Source organism: Euprymna scolopes, chromosome 15 (assembly GCF_053919585.1).
Source record: "Euprymna scolopes isolate OS-2025 chromosome 15, ASM5391958v1, whole genome shotgun sequence".
NCBI classification, from domain to species: Eukaryota; Metazoa; Mollusca; class Cephalopoda; order Sepiida; family Sepiolidae; genus Euprymna; species Euprymna scolopes.
In genome coordinates, this window is record NC_136496.1 from 22,899,138 (window position 1) to 22,912,529 (window position 13,392).

The 13,392-nt window shown below is 39.8% G+C and overlaps 1 protein-coding gene across 2 annotated transcripts in view; it reads right to left on the reverse strand.

Moving 5' to 3' along the window:
- The window catches only part of LOC145293747 (uncharacterized), a 340,430-nt gene that overhangs the window by 167,233 nt on the left and 159,805 nt on the right, over positions 1-13,392 (reverse strand). Inside the window, exon 2 of one of the 2 annotated variants that reach the window (XM_080140225.1) lies at positions 1,997-2,052. The exons of the other annotated variant lie outside the window; for it this stretch is intronic. The gene's annotated coding sequence lies outside the window, so the exon portion shown is untranslated. The remainder of the gene's footprint in view (positions 1-1,996; positions 2,053-13,392) is intronic. 2 annotated transcript variants of the gene reach the window in all.

Sequence of the window (13,392 nt, forward strand, 5' to 3'; positions counted from 1 at the left end):
GGTCGAGAGGTATAATAACACTCGCTTGTATCTCGCGTGTTATATAATTGGCTCCCGGAAAATACCGGTTGGCCTGCTACATGACTAACTGTCAGTGTTTAGATTAGAAATATTTAGAAACAAGGCGGCATCCCAGTGGTGCCCGGTCGTACAATACGCTTAAGCATGACATTTTAATCCATGCAAATCACGTATGCATTATTATAGAATCAATCCTCTATTGAACAGTATATGTTACGAGGAATAATTTGCCCGTTAGACAAATTTGTAAAAATAAAAATAAAATAATAATTATAATAATAATAATGAAAATATCGTTCATATAATTCTGTCTGTATTTGGTTACAATATCACGTAAGCTGATATTTGGATTTGACGATGAATGCCCCGGAAAATTCACTTCAAATTAATGTTGATTTTTAAATATACAAACAGAAAAATGATTTGCGGCGATGTTAAATGGCACGTCTTATTTTATTTAAATTAAACTGATTAATAAGAAAATTCAAATAAAATGGTGAGTTACAGCTGGGCTTGCGCAAGAAGATCATCCGATTTGCAGGCAAAGGTTCTACCACTTAACTATATTTCCAGATTAAGATGAATTTTTGTTCTAATAAAAAAAAAACTTTCTAAAATGTTATAATCTCCCTTGGTTCGTGTCACGCAGAAAATAACTTGCATATTCAAAAGCGCGTATGAAACTAATTCGGTGCTTGTTACGACTAAAATGGTATGTCTTACCCGTATCTGGCCAAGCAGACAATAATGCTATACCTCTCGTTTATTGAAATATTGTTACGCTACTCGTTTATTATATGTGTTAAAAACGTACACAACCTCCAGCAAGTAACATATATATATATATATATATATATATATATATATATATATATATATATATATATATATTGTTTCTCCCGTTTTTTTTGTTCTCCCTCGTTGTGCCATTATTTTAATCGTTTTTAAACGTTAATAAATTTATTTTAGTGCCCCAGTACTTTTGGCACATTTAATAAGTTTACCATTAGAACTCTTTATTTTCGACATGATATTATTTTGTACGCTATCGATTTTCTCCTGATGAGATGATAGCCGAAAGAGCTCTTGAGAAACTTCCACTTATTTTCAAAACTATATATATATATATATATATATATATATATATATAAACATACATATATATATATTTATATATGTACATTTATGTATATATTAATATATATATTTATATATATAAACATACATATATATATTTATATATATACATATAGATATTAATATATATATTTATGTATATATATATATGTGTGTGTGTATATATATATATATATATATATATATATATATATATATATATATATATATACATAACGTCATATAGACGATTATATAACATGTAGACGTTTTAGTCCCCGCGTTTATATACACTCGCAATATACCAGCTATGTAACACGCACACTTCATTCAATGACGCAATTTCATTAAGTATTTTTTCAATAAAACTTTATATCAAATCTTGCTTTAATTAACAAGTTTTCATAGAGATCGAACTCACTCACATACAGACACACATACATACACAAACACATATATATATGTGTGTGTGTGTGTGTGTGTATTATTAAGAAGAATACATTATTACAAGAGATATATAGAGAGGAAAGTGAAAGAAAAATTAACAAAAAACGTAACTGCAAGTTAACTGAAGCAATGTTGGGTCGGAAGAAACAACCCGTACATATTTCATCGGATTCAGAATAGATATTATAAAAATAAAGTGATAACATTGGAATTCTGTAGTGTATACACAAACATATTTTTTTTATAATTATAACAAATGAATTTTTTTTAGTATTATTTAAAATGTTTCAATTAATTTACAATTGTCATATCGAAATTTGCTAAAGACACTTGGAACAATATGACCAACGATGAAAAAAGCGACATATCTATTAATATTTTTAAAGAAAAAAAATTAGAAAACAGAACTTACCTTTCCTTATAAGATTCAATTTTGTGATGTAAGTGATAATAATCCAAATGGCTTACCTAAAAAATAAAATAAAATAAACATTAATAATGACTTGCTACCATAAAAGAAAGCAGTATATACAATATATTATTTCTTAAATAATACAATATTTCCTGTAAATACAGCGGGTATTACAAGTGTTTCTATACCTGAGCTGCGAAACCTTTTACACAAACATGAAAATAACATTTATGTTTTTATTGCTCGAATAAATATATTTATAGAAACTTTTGTATTTCTCCTACATAAAACTTTACCTTATGACTCTATCTTATATTTCCATATATTTCATTTTAATTTATTTTAATGTGAATATGTATATATATGCGTATATATATATATATATATATATATGTATATATATATATATATATATATATATATATATGCTAGTCATTAGCATGCATATACAGCCGCGTTGTTCCCGTTGACCCCAATTGACCTTAAGGTGTTAAGTTGAGTATATATTGAGTATATAAATTCATTTTTATAATATGCAAATGTTAGTAACTGCAAAACAATAATTTTGAACAAGGGTTTTTTGCAATTATGTTTGTTGTTCCTTTGTTATTTATTTTTTCTAAAATCCGATTGCTGCATCGGAAAGGCCAGTTAAAAATACATAATATACTTTGTTATTTTCTTTAATTTAATCCCTTTTTTAGAATGTATTAGACAAAATTTAACTTTTATTTTACCGTGCCAATAAATATGATCATCACTGTATATATATATTATAATTTCACTATTACATTAAAATACACTTAGCTCTTTAGACTATTATTCTAATCTCCTTTAAATTATATATATATATATATATATATATATATATATATATATATATATATATATATATATATATATATATATTAAAGCAGCATTTTTCTCTATGGCATATTTCATTAAATAAAATAGATTTTGTTTTGTTTATTAATTCTATTTTCGGTCGTTTCAAACTTCCGAATAACAGTCTTCACTGCTGGCGGGGCTGGCTGAAATAATCAACATATTTATCATAATCCAAATACTCTCAAATCCTTTAGGATTCATCGTCTGGGATAAATTACATAAATTACCACATGCGCATCTGATTTGGCGCAGGCATTGGCATGAATTAGTCTATAGCTCCGTGCAGTCTCGAAAGACAAAGGCCACTCAGTTAGGGGCAGTTGTGAGTGTAATTGTGTAGCAAGGGTTACGCAATCACAACCTCATCTCTTCTTCATAGGCACTGCTTGGGTCCAGTGGCAAGGAGAAGTCCAAGACGACTGTAAACACTGATGATATAAGTGGAGAACAGATACAGCATCTAGAAGTCCAAAATGGTCACCAATCTCGTAATGACCAGGCTGATACTTGCTTAACTACATTGATCTGTCAGGAACCGGTGTGTCACACGAGATGATGCCTTTTATTATTCATGATTTAGTAAAAATCGAATGAAACCATTCTTAGCCGATCAGGTGCATTTCTTTGAATTTATAAGATTTGTCGTTTTGAATGCATAAAATGATAGGTTTTTCTTTAATAAACAATTTAGCCGATATCAACCGTAAGTTTTCCTTAGCTTCACCCGCCTCTCTGTAAAGATTTAGATAGCTGTCTAAACTCATCTATATATATAAAAGCGAATATGTGTGTATGTATGTATGTATGTATGTATGTATGTATGTGAAATAATGTGTGAATTTGTCCATATCATCATCATTTACTACCCAAAAGTGTTAGTCTAAACCAAACATTTTATTAAAAAGAAAAAAGAGTAAGCGTCTTTAATATATGTTGGTTGGACTGTGTTTACATTTGACTCGTCGTCGATTTTATTTGTGAAATAATGTGTGAATTGTCCATATCATCATCATTTTCTACTTCAGAAGTGATAGTCTTATAGTGAAACTTTTTTGTAAAAATAAGAACAAGATGTAAATCCGTGCCATTTTGTTGTTGTTTTTAATCGTGCCCATAACCATCATCGTCGTCCTGACCATTGAGTATTTAAGACTTTTGGAGTGTTCCTTCATGTGTAATATGTGTACGTATGTATATGAATATGTATGCATATGCGTATTTGTGTGCTACTATGTGTGTATGTTTGCATGTGTGTGTATATGAATATGTATGTTGGCATACATCTGTATGTATGCATGTGTTCATTTCTATGTGTGTGTTGGATGGAGAGGGTTCCCGTGGGGCGTGGTGAGGGCAGACTCTCTGGGAGAAGCGGATCTCTGATTTAAAAAAAACAACAACAAAACGGGAGACCAGTACCTGCATTAAGCTGGTCTGCAGTTTGACTTGTTGCTGGCTATCTTGCTCTTGCTTGTTGCTGGATGTCAACAGTTTGAACCGAGAGAGAGAGAGATTTAGCTGTCGTACAAAGCTAAAACTCTGTAACATCATCTTTGTATAGATACTCCCTCAGGTATTTGTCTATAAAAAAAAAGTCCTGTGGCGATAAAAACGCTGTGACGTGTGTACCCCTGAAATGCTGGATGCATGTAACAATTAATCTGCCATCATTATATGTATCTATGTATGTATATGTGTATGTATATTTATATATGTATGTGTGTGTATATTTATATATGTACATGTGTGTGTGTGTAATGCACACAGGGTGATGTGATGCGCAAGTGTGTTAGCTATAAGGTAGCGTCTTGGCTTACGCACCATCTCGCTCTCAGCAACCACCACTGGCTAGCCTTGCGCGAAACGAGAAGCCGAGTGCGTAAGTCTTCTCCTGTCAGTACACAGCCTCTCCATCATCAAGACCTCTGCTGTGCCTCCTCGTGGTCACACACGGTAACTGGTTGTCATGCGACTCCAGGCTGAATCAGTAGAGGATCTCGGAACAGTAGGGAGTCCCAGAGGGACTGTGCTACGGCCCACCGACGTGTGGACATGCCCTGACACATTACCAATCCCTATCCCAGCCATGGGTCAAATGGCCTCACTGCCTTGTGAGAGCCATGGAAATGGATAAGGCTAGGGGAGCAACCCCGACAGAAACGATGGAGTGGAGCCCCTTAGGCGGTTGGATGGCATACTTGCCTCCCTCCGGCAGCTCCTGCACCCTTGTTCGTCCCCAGCCGTCTCGACTATGTCTTGCCGTTGGAATTGGGCGGGCCAGGACGAGAGAGTGAGGCCGATGCAGCGCAAGTCCCCCTCACTATAATCCAAATCCAGCGCAAGTCAGGGTGTCAAACATTGCGTCAACACCAAGCCCTGTGACGATGGGCGAGCGGCAAAGCAGCAGGTGTGGAAATCACTGGGAGCTGTAGCTGCAAACCTGCACACAGGCGGCCCAGAAACTGGTCGTACTCCACTCGACCGAAGCAGCGAGGGGGTGCAGGCAACTGGCTGGCCGACCGAGCAGTCCTTTTCAGGATCACTCTGCTCGCCTGCATGGCATGAGGACGGGGCGATAAAAGGAGCCCTAAACATAGCTGCTTCACCATCACCCCTGGCCAGCATACCGCGGCTGGCGGGGTTTCCACTCACAGCGGTCGAGACATGAGAAAGAAAGGGTTGGTGCTTACCTTAGCATCATGGAATGTCCGTACTTTGCTCGACAACACCAGAGCTGACCGACCCGAGAGAAGAACTGCTCTCGTAGCAAGGGAGCTTGCCCGTTATAAGGTAGACATCGCAGCCCTCAGTGAGACTCGCCTCTCAGACAAGGGTCAACTGACAGAGTCAGGTGGCGGCTACACCTTTTTTTGGAGTGGACGCAGCGGCGAGGAGCGCAGAGAGGCTGGCGTGGGCTTCGCCATCAAGACTGAGCACGTGAGGAAGCTGGTTAGCATCCCGGACGGCATCAATGACCGGCTGATGAAGATGCAACTCCCGCTTAACAAGGCAAGAACCGCCACACTGATCAGCGCCTACGCACCAACCATGACTAACCCCAAAGATACCAAGGACCAGTTCTATGAAGATCTGGAAAGCCTTATCTCCGCTGCTCCGCAGAGAGAGAAGCTCATCGTCCTCGGCGACTTCAATGCCCGCGTTGGCATGGACCATTCCACTTGGGACCGGGTCCTTGGCCACCATGGAGTGGGCAAGTGCAATAGCAACGGCCTACGGCTGCTCAGCCTTTGCGCTGCACACGACCTTTCCATCACCAACACCATGTTCCGCCTACCCACCCGTAACAAGACGTCGTGGATGCACCCACGCTCCCACCACTGGCATCTGATTGACTACGTTATCATCAGGGCAAGGGACAGGAGAGACGTAAGATTGACCAAGGCTGTGTGTGGTGCCGACTGTTGGACAGACCACCGCCTGATCATATCCAAAATGTGCCTCTACATCCAACCCAAGAGGCGGTCTCAGGGCCAGAAAGTCACAAAGCGCCTTGACCTGGAAAAACTTAAAAGTCCAGATGTCATCCATGAGCTACAGGAAGCAATCAAAGACAAGCTATCTGTCCCCCTCCCCATCTCGGACACTATCGAAGATCAGTGGGCACACCTCAGAGACTCCACCTACTCCATCGCTCTCGAAATCATTGGACCCAAGCAAAAGAAGCACCAGGACTGGTTTGATGAAAATGACTCTGAGATTCAGCCCCTCCTGGAGGAGAAACGCCAACTTCTCCGTGCACATCAGAGTGACCCCAAGTGTTTTGCAAAGAAAGCTGCCTTCATCAACATCCGCAGCAAGGTGCAGGCCAGACTCCGCTCCATGCAGGATGCCTGGCTCAGCGCCAAAGCAGATGAGATCCAGGAGCATGCCAATAGCCAGGTATGAGGAAGTTTTACGATGCGCTGAGGGCTGTCTACGGTCCCCAGTCCTCTAGCTCCTCCCCCCTGCTTAGCTCCGATGGAACAACTGTCTTGAATGACAAAAAGCAAATCCTTGATAGATGGGCGGAGCACTTTAACAGTGTGCTAAACCGACCATCTTCCATCAACGATGAAGCCATCGATCGACTACGCCAGGAGCCTATCAACGAGGAGCTCGACATCCCACCCTCGTCAGAGGAAGTAAGCAAAGCCATCAAGCAACTTTCCTCTGGGAAGGCCCCCGGCCCCGACTCAATTCCAGCAGAAGTATATAAAGCTGGTGGACCTACACTGCTTTTAAGACTAACAGAACTCTTCTAATCCATGTGGGAGAGTGAAGAATTACCGCAAGATTTTCGTGATGCTACTATCGTTCACATTTACAAACGCAAGGGAAATCGTCAGTCATGTGACAACCACCGCGGGATATCCCTTCTTTCCATCGCCGGGAAAATCCTGGCCCGCGTCCTTCTCAACCGCCTGCTGGTGCACCTTGAAGATTGTCTTCTTCCCGAGAGCCAGTGTGGCTTTCGAGCGGGCCGCGCGACGACTGATATGATCTTTGCTGCACGCCAACTGCAGGAGAAGTGTGTCGAGCAGCACCGGGGCCTCTTCACCACGTTCGTCGACCTGACCAAGGCCTTCGACACTGTTTGCCGGAATGGCCTCTGGCGGATCATGAAAAAATTTGGTTGTCCAGACAGGTTCATCGCCATTGTCAGGCAGTTCCATGAGGGCATGACCGCTCGTGTCCTGGATGACGGCGACCCCTCAGAACCCTTCCCTGTGACCAACGGGGTCAAGCAGGTCTGTGTCTTAGCCCCGACGCTCTTCAGCATGGTTTTCTCTGCCATGCTCCAGGACGCTTTCAAAGACAGTCATTCTGGCATTGTCATCAAGTACAGATGTGACGGGAAATTGTTTAACATCAGGCGAATGCAGGCAGTCACGAAAGTGAGGGAAACCATCATCAGAGACCTTCTCTTTGCCGATGACTGTGCCCTTAATGCCCCAAATGAGATAGAGATGCAACGTCAAATGGACGGATTTTCCACCAGTTGTGACAACTTTGGTCTCACCATCAGTACAAAGAAGACAGAAGTTATGTACCAACCCGCCCCAGGAGATGCATACCATGAACCCGGCATCACTGTCAAAGGACAGAAGATCCATGCTGTGGAGCAATTCACCTACCTTGGCAGCACCCTCTCCCGCACCGCCAACATTGACATTGAGGTTAACCATAGGATCTCCACAGCGAGCAGTGCATTTGGAAGACTTAGAGACAATGTGTGGAAGAGGAGAGGCATTACACTCGCAACCAAACTGAAAGTATACCGAGCGGTCGTCCTGACAACCCTACTCTACGCCTGCGAAACTTGGACGCCATATAAAAGACATGAAAAACAGTTGAATGGCTTCCACCTCAGATGCCTCCGTAATCTTCTCAACATCCGCTGGCAAGACAGAATTCCTGACACAGAAGTCTTGAAGCGCGCGGGGCTCCATACCATCACCACCATAATCCGCAAAACCCAGCTCCGGTGGGCAGGCCATGTCTATCGCATGCACGACAGCCGAATCCCAAAACAACTTTTCTATGGGGAACTCAGCCAGGGAAAGCGGAATGCAGGGGGCCAAAAGAAACGATATAAAGACTGTCTGAGAACGTCCCTAAAAGACTTTGACATCAGCCCCCAGTCTTGTGAGAGTCGCGTTGCTAAACGTTCGGCCTGGCGTTGCGTCATCAGCCTAGGAGCCGACAGGGCAGAGAATCAACGCATGACACACGACCAGTAGAAGCGCAAGAGGAGGAAGGAGAGAGCTGCCTGTTCACAGCCTGCCGATACCGCCTTCACGTGTCCAGAGTGTGGAAGAGTCTGCCGAGCACGGATTGGCCTCATCAGCCATCTCAGGACCCACAAACCCCTGACGCCGAATTGATTGATACCTTGGTCATCATCGATTCCGACGGACGAGCAAGAAGAAGAAGAAGAAGAAGAAGAAGAAGAAGAAGAGAATGTACATGTGTGTTTATATGTATTTATATCTATGTGGATATGTATGTATATGTGTCTGCGTGTATATATGTTTGTGTGTGTAATTATATACATTTATATATGTTTGTATGCATGTATGTGTGTATATGCATATATCTGTACGTGTATCTATGCATGTGTGTATGTATATGTATGTGTATATGTGCATGAATGCATATATATGTATGTGTATGTACATGTAGGTAAGTGTATGTGTATATATGTGCATATGTGTACGTCTATGTATGTGTAAGTATATGTATGTATTTGTATATGTGTGTATATGTGTGTATATGTGTATGCATGCATGTGGGTATGTATATGCATGTTTGTGTATTATGCATTGTGTATGTATATGGGTATATATGAGCGTATGCTTATAGACATGTATGTATGTATACCAATGACCGTCTTGTGTATGTTTGCATGTGTATGTATGTATATGTTTGTGTGCGTAATGTGTATTGTGTATGTATGACTGTATATATGTGTGTGATATGTGTATATATGTATGTGTGTGTGCGTGTATATATATATATATATATATATATATATATATATGCATGTATACCAATGACCGTCTTTAGTGTCATGTCTTCTTGAGCATGTTAATTCGCCGGCAGGATTATATATCATTTTCGGGCTCATGAACTTCCAGTGTCTGAGAGAGTGGCACTCGTCTGACAAGACGTTTCAATCATCATCATGTATGTATGTATGTGTGTATGTATGTATATTCGCTTTTTGTGTATGTCTTCAAAGGGCCTTTTTTCCGGCGGATTCTCCAGGCGGTCGCTCATTTTTAAAACTTTTTATATCACGTCTAAATGATAATATCTACGACTCAACAAGGAAGGTGGCATCTCTATTTAATTAGTCCGACTTTGAAACGTTAAATATTCGACATTTCTGGATCGGCACTTGTTGCTTTCGTTTTTCGGTATAAAAAAGCGAAACGATGTCTAGAAAGCGATTTAACGTTTGGTCAATGTCGGCTTCGTCTTATCAGATGGTTGCTTTCATTTCGAGAGGAGACACTCCCCCTAATAGACAGGGAAATGGTTTTCCCCAAAGTTAGGTAAAAACAAACAAGCCCGGTTATTGACTTCATTAAAAACTGTCCCGCAGAAAATGTTAACTGCTGAATAGATATTGCTTACGATCGCCGCATGTGCATTAAGCTTTTTCGTAGAAAAAAAAAGCTAACAGACTCGCGGTAAATAAAACCCTGCCCCGCAGTAAAAATTCTCGTCATTAATTCCTCAAAAACGGGCACCTGTCAGATCGCATTTTTTTTCACACTTTACTATGTTCCACCAGCGCGTCAAGGCTTCGTTTTTGTCTTTTAAACAACCAAGGATGTTTCTTTTCATTTACCCAAAAACACACACACGTACAAACACGCGTGTTTGGGGAGTCGGCTAATTTGAGTTAATGTTTGCAAATATTATATCTACAGCCTGCATACCAGCAGTAACTATCTTAGTTGTATAGGATGCGTTGCTTGTCACATCGTAGAATGTAGAACTGGATAACCAATATAAGAATTTAAAAATCGAGGTATAGCTAATGGATTGCGCCGTGGCCCATATGGTCAGGTAGTCAATATTGCACAACAAGGTGCGACGACCTGGGTTCGCGCCTATGTCGGAGCACATCACTGATGAGATGCAGTACATCGAAACCCACTTTGGGTTTGGCGTTATCCGTTGTCGATGTAATTGCTCGATTCTATCTTATTCTGCGTTCTAGCTTTATCCTGAGAAGTGTATGTGAACGGGCATATATCTACTTATAATCTCCTCTTAATGTCTAATATATATATATATATATATATATATGTGTGTGTGTGTGTGTGTGTGTGTGTGTGTGTGTGTGTGTACACATTTGTATAACTGTAAAATAAGTGTAAGTATTTCATATTAATTCTAAACTCCTCGGCCTAACGTTTACAGGGAATATGAACTGGAATAGATACATTGAGAGCATTGCCAAGGCTGCTGCAAGGATGTTGGCTCCGTTTACCGTGCTAGAAAACTACGTACGCCTGAAAGTAACCTGTACCTCTATAAGGCCACCATTCACCCATGTATGGAGGATTGTTGTCACATCTGGGCTGGTGCATCTGCTGCTTGTCTCTCGCTCCTGGACAGCGTTCAAAAGAGAGTCGCCAACCTGATAGGTCCTGAACTGTCATCTAGGCTTCAGCCTCTGTCCCATCGTCGAGATATTGCATCCCTCTGCCTCTTCTACAAATACTTTAATGGTGAATGCTCTGACGAACTGCAAACACTTGTACCTCCTCGAGGTAACTACCTCCTACAAATCCGACAAGCTACTAAGTCTCATCCCTTTACAGTAGAGCTCCCTAGGTGCAAGAAAGCCTTTTACTCCAATAGTTTCTTCCCCAGAACTGCAGATCCTTGGAAATCCCTTCCGGGATTCTGCTTTCCCAACTGTACTGATATGCATGAGTTCAAGTGTAATGCGAACAAACATCTTTCAACTCATCTCCCTTCATAATGACCCTGCAAGTTAAGTCCATGATAGTAGCCCCCTGCTTCAAAGTGACACTGTGCCTTGTTTGGGGTGAACATTGAATAAAAAAAAGGTTGGTCGATATATTAGAAAGTGCATTGATATAAGATATTAGATATGATGGAAATTAAAAATTCTCACTTGAACATGTTAGGGTGTGTGAGAAAAGTCTTTACCAAACTTGTCTCTAACCATTTGGTATATAGCGTAGAAATTTGCTATATAGCGTATGCGGACCAGCAGCAACTTTTCGATTCGGTTTTTAGTCGGCGAAAAATTCTGCTAAAATGTCAAAATTTAAAACAACGCAGATGACTTTGGCAGGAGTTGCTGGCTTAACATGTTTACATACAGAAATTTACATTTCTAGGTTAAACAATTTGTTTTAACAATTTCCAAGCCTGTCTCAGACGCTAAGGAAATCGGCTAAAGAGTTTTTTGTTTCGGTTTCGATTTTATGTGATGGCACACAAATACAATTGTTTTTTTTTTTAAATTTTGATATCATTACAATATATTAGGCACAATAAAATAATCGATAATGAATTGGCCGAATAATTATTAATACATAATTAGTATGAATTATAGTAGTATATTAAAGCGTATTTTGAGACCGGGCAGGGTCTGGCGGTCTACTAGTATATATATATATATATATATATATATATATATATATATATATATACATGTGTGTGTGTGTTTGTGCGTGTGTGGAGTGTGTGAGTGTGTGTGTGTATGGAGTGTGTGAGTGTGTGAGTGTGTGTGTGTATGGAGTGTGTGAGTTTGTGTGTGTGTATGGAGTTTGTGTGTGTGTGTGGTTGGGTGCGTTTATGTGTGTGTGTGTGTGTGTGTGTGTGTGGATGTGTGAGTGTGTGTGGATGTATGGGTGTGTGAGTGTGTGGGTGTGTTGGTGATAGTTAATTATCTTACTATGTATTAATATAGATCCAGTGAAAATTATATATATATATATATATATATATATATATATATATATATATATATTTAATAAAATCCATTGTAAGTTACAAGCAGGAATGTTGGTAAATAGTCAATGTTACGAAACATTGTGTAAATTTCAGTACGGAAGACTAGCATAATTGAAAGCACATAATACACCCCATTGATTGAATAAGCGTTCAGATCTAAATCCCGCATAGTTTCCTCGTAAAAATAATAAAACCCATTTTTGTGACTATTACACGTGTTCTCTGTTGTTGAAGTTGATGCCATTTTACTTGAATCTACCGTTACGTTTAATTAATGTGGTCGATATCCATTGATATTTCCACCCCATAACATTCTAAATATCTCCTGTTCGAGGTGAAGAAACACGTATGCCATAAAAAAACTACAGAATTGTTTAACATGCTATTTCCCTTTTGGCATTCAGCATAGAAGCAGTTAAATAACAGTAATAATAAACACTTACATTTAGTAAAGAAAAAATTGATTTCCCTATAAATTACTCATATCTCTGTAGCTAATTTGTTGAAATTGCTTATAAACGGGAGTGTCCAAACTACAGCCCGCGGACGGATTCGCTCAGCCAAAGTATTTTATCCGGCCCAAAGAAAACCTATGAATATCAAGAAAAACTCCTTAAAAGAGAAATATGGAAACATAGCTCATATATATGTGTGTGTGTGTGTGTGTGTGTCTGTCTGTCTGTCTCGGTGTGTGTGTGTCTGTGTGTGTGTCTGTGTCTGTGTGTTTCGGTCAGAAAATGATTAAAACCAAAACGTTTTGGAGAACCAGCATCACTAAAAGTAACCCTAAGAGGAAAAGCATTATAAAATACGTCCAAGTCATTCGTTGCCTGTTTTGAATGTCCCCACCCCAGTTCGAAAACTTTGGTGTTCCCTGCTTTAAAATATTAGTCACCGACGCGTTCAGTTTGAAAGAATATGTTATTCTGTTTTGAAACCACGCGATGATATACAAGGTAGGCCTCTCCACATGACCAAAAGAAAAAATAAGGCATTCAAAT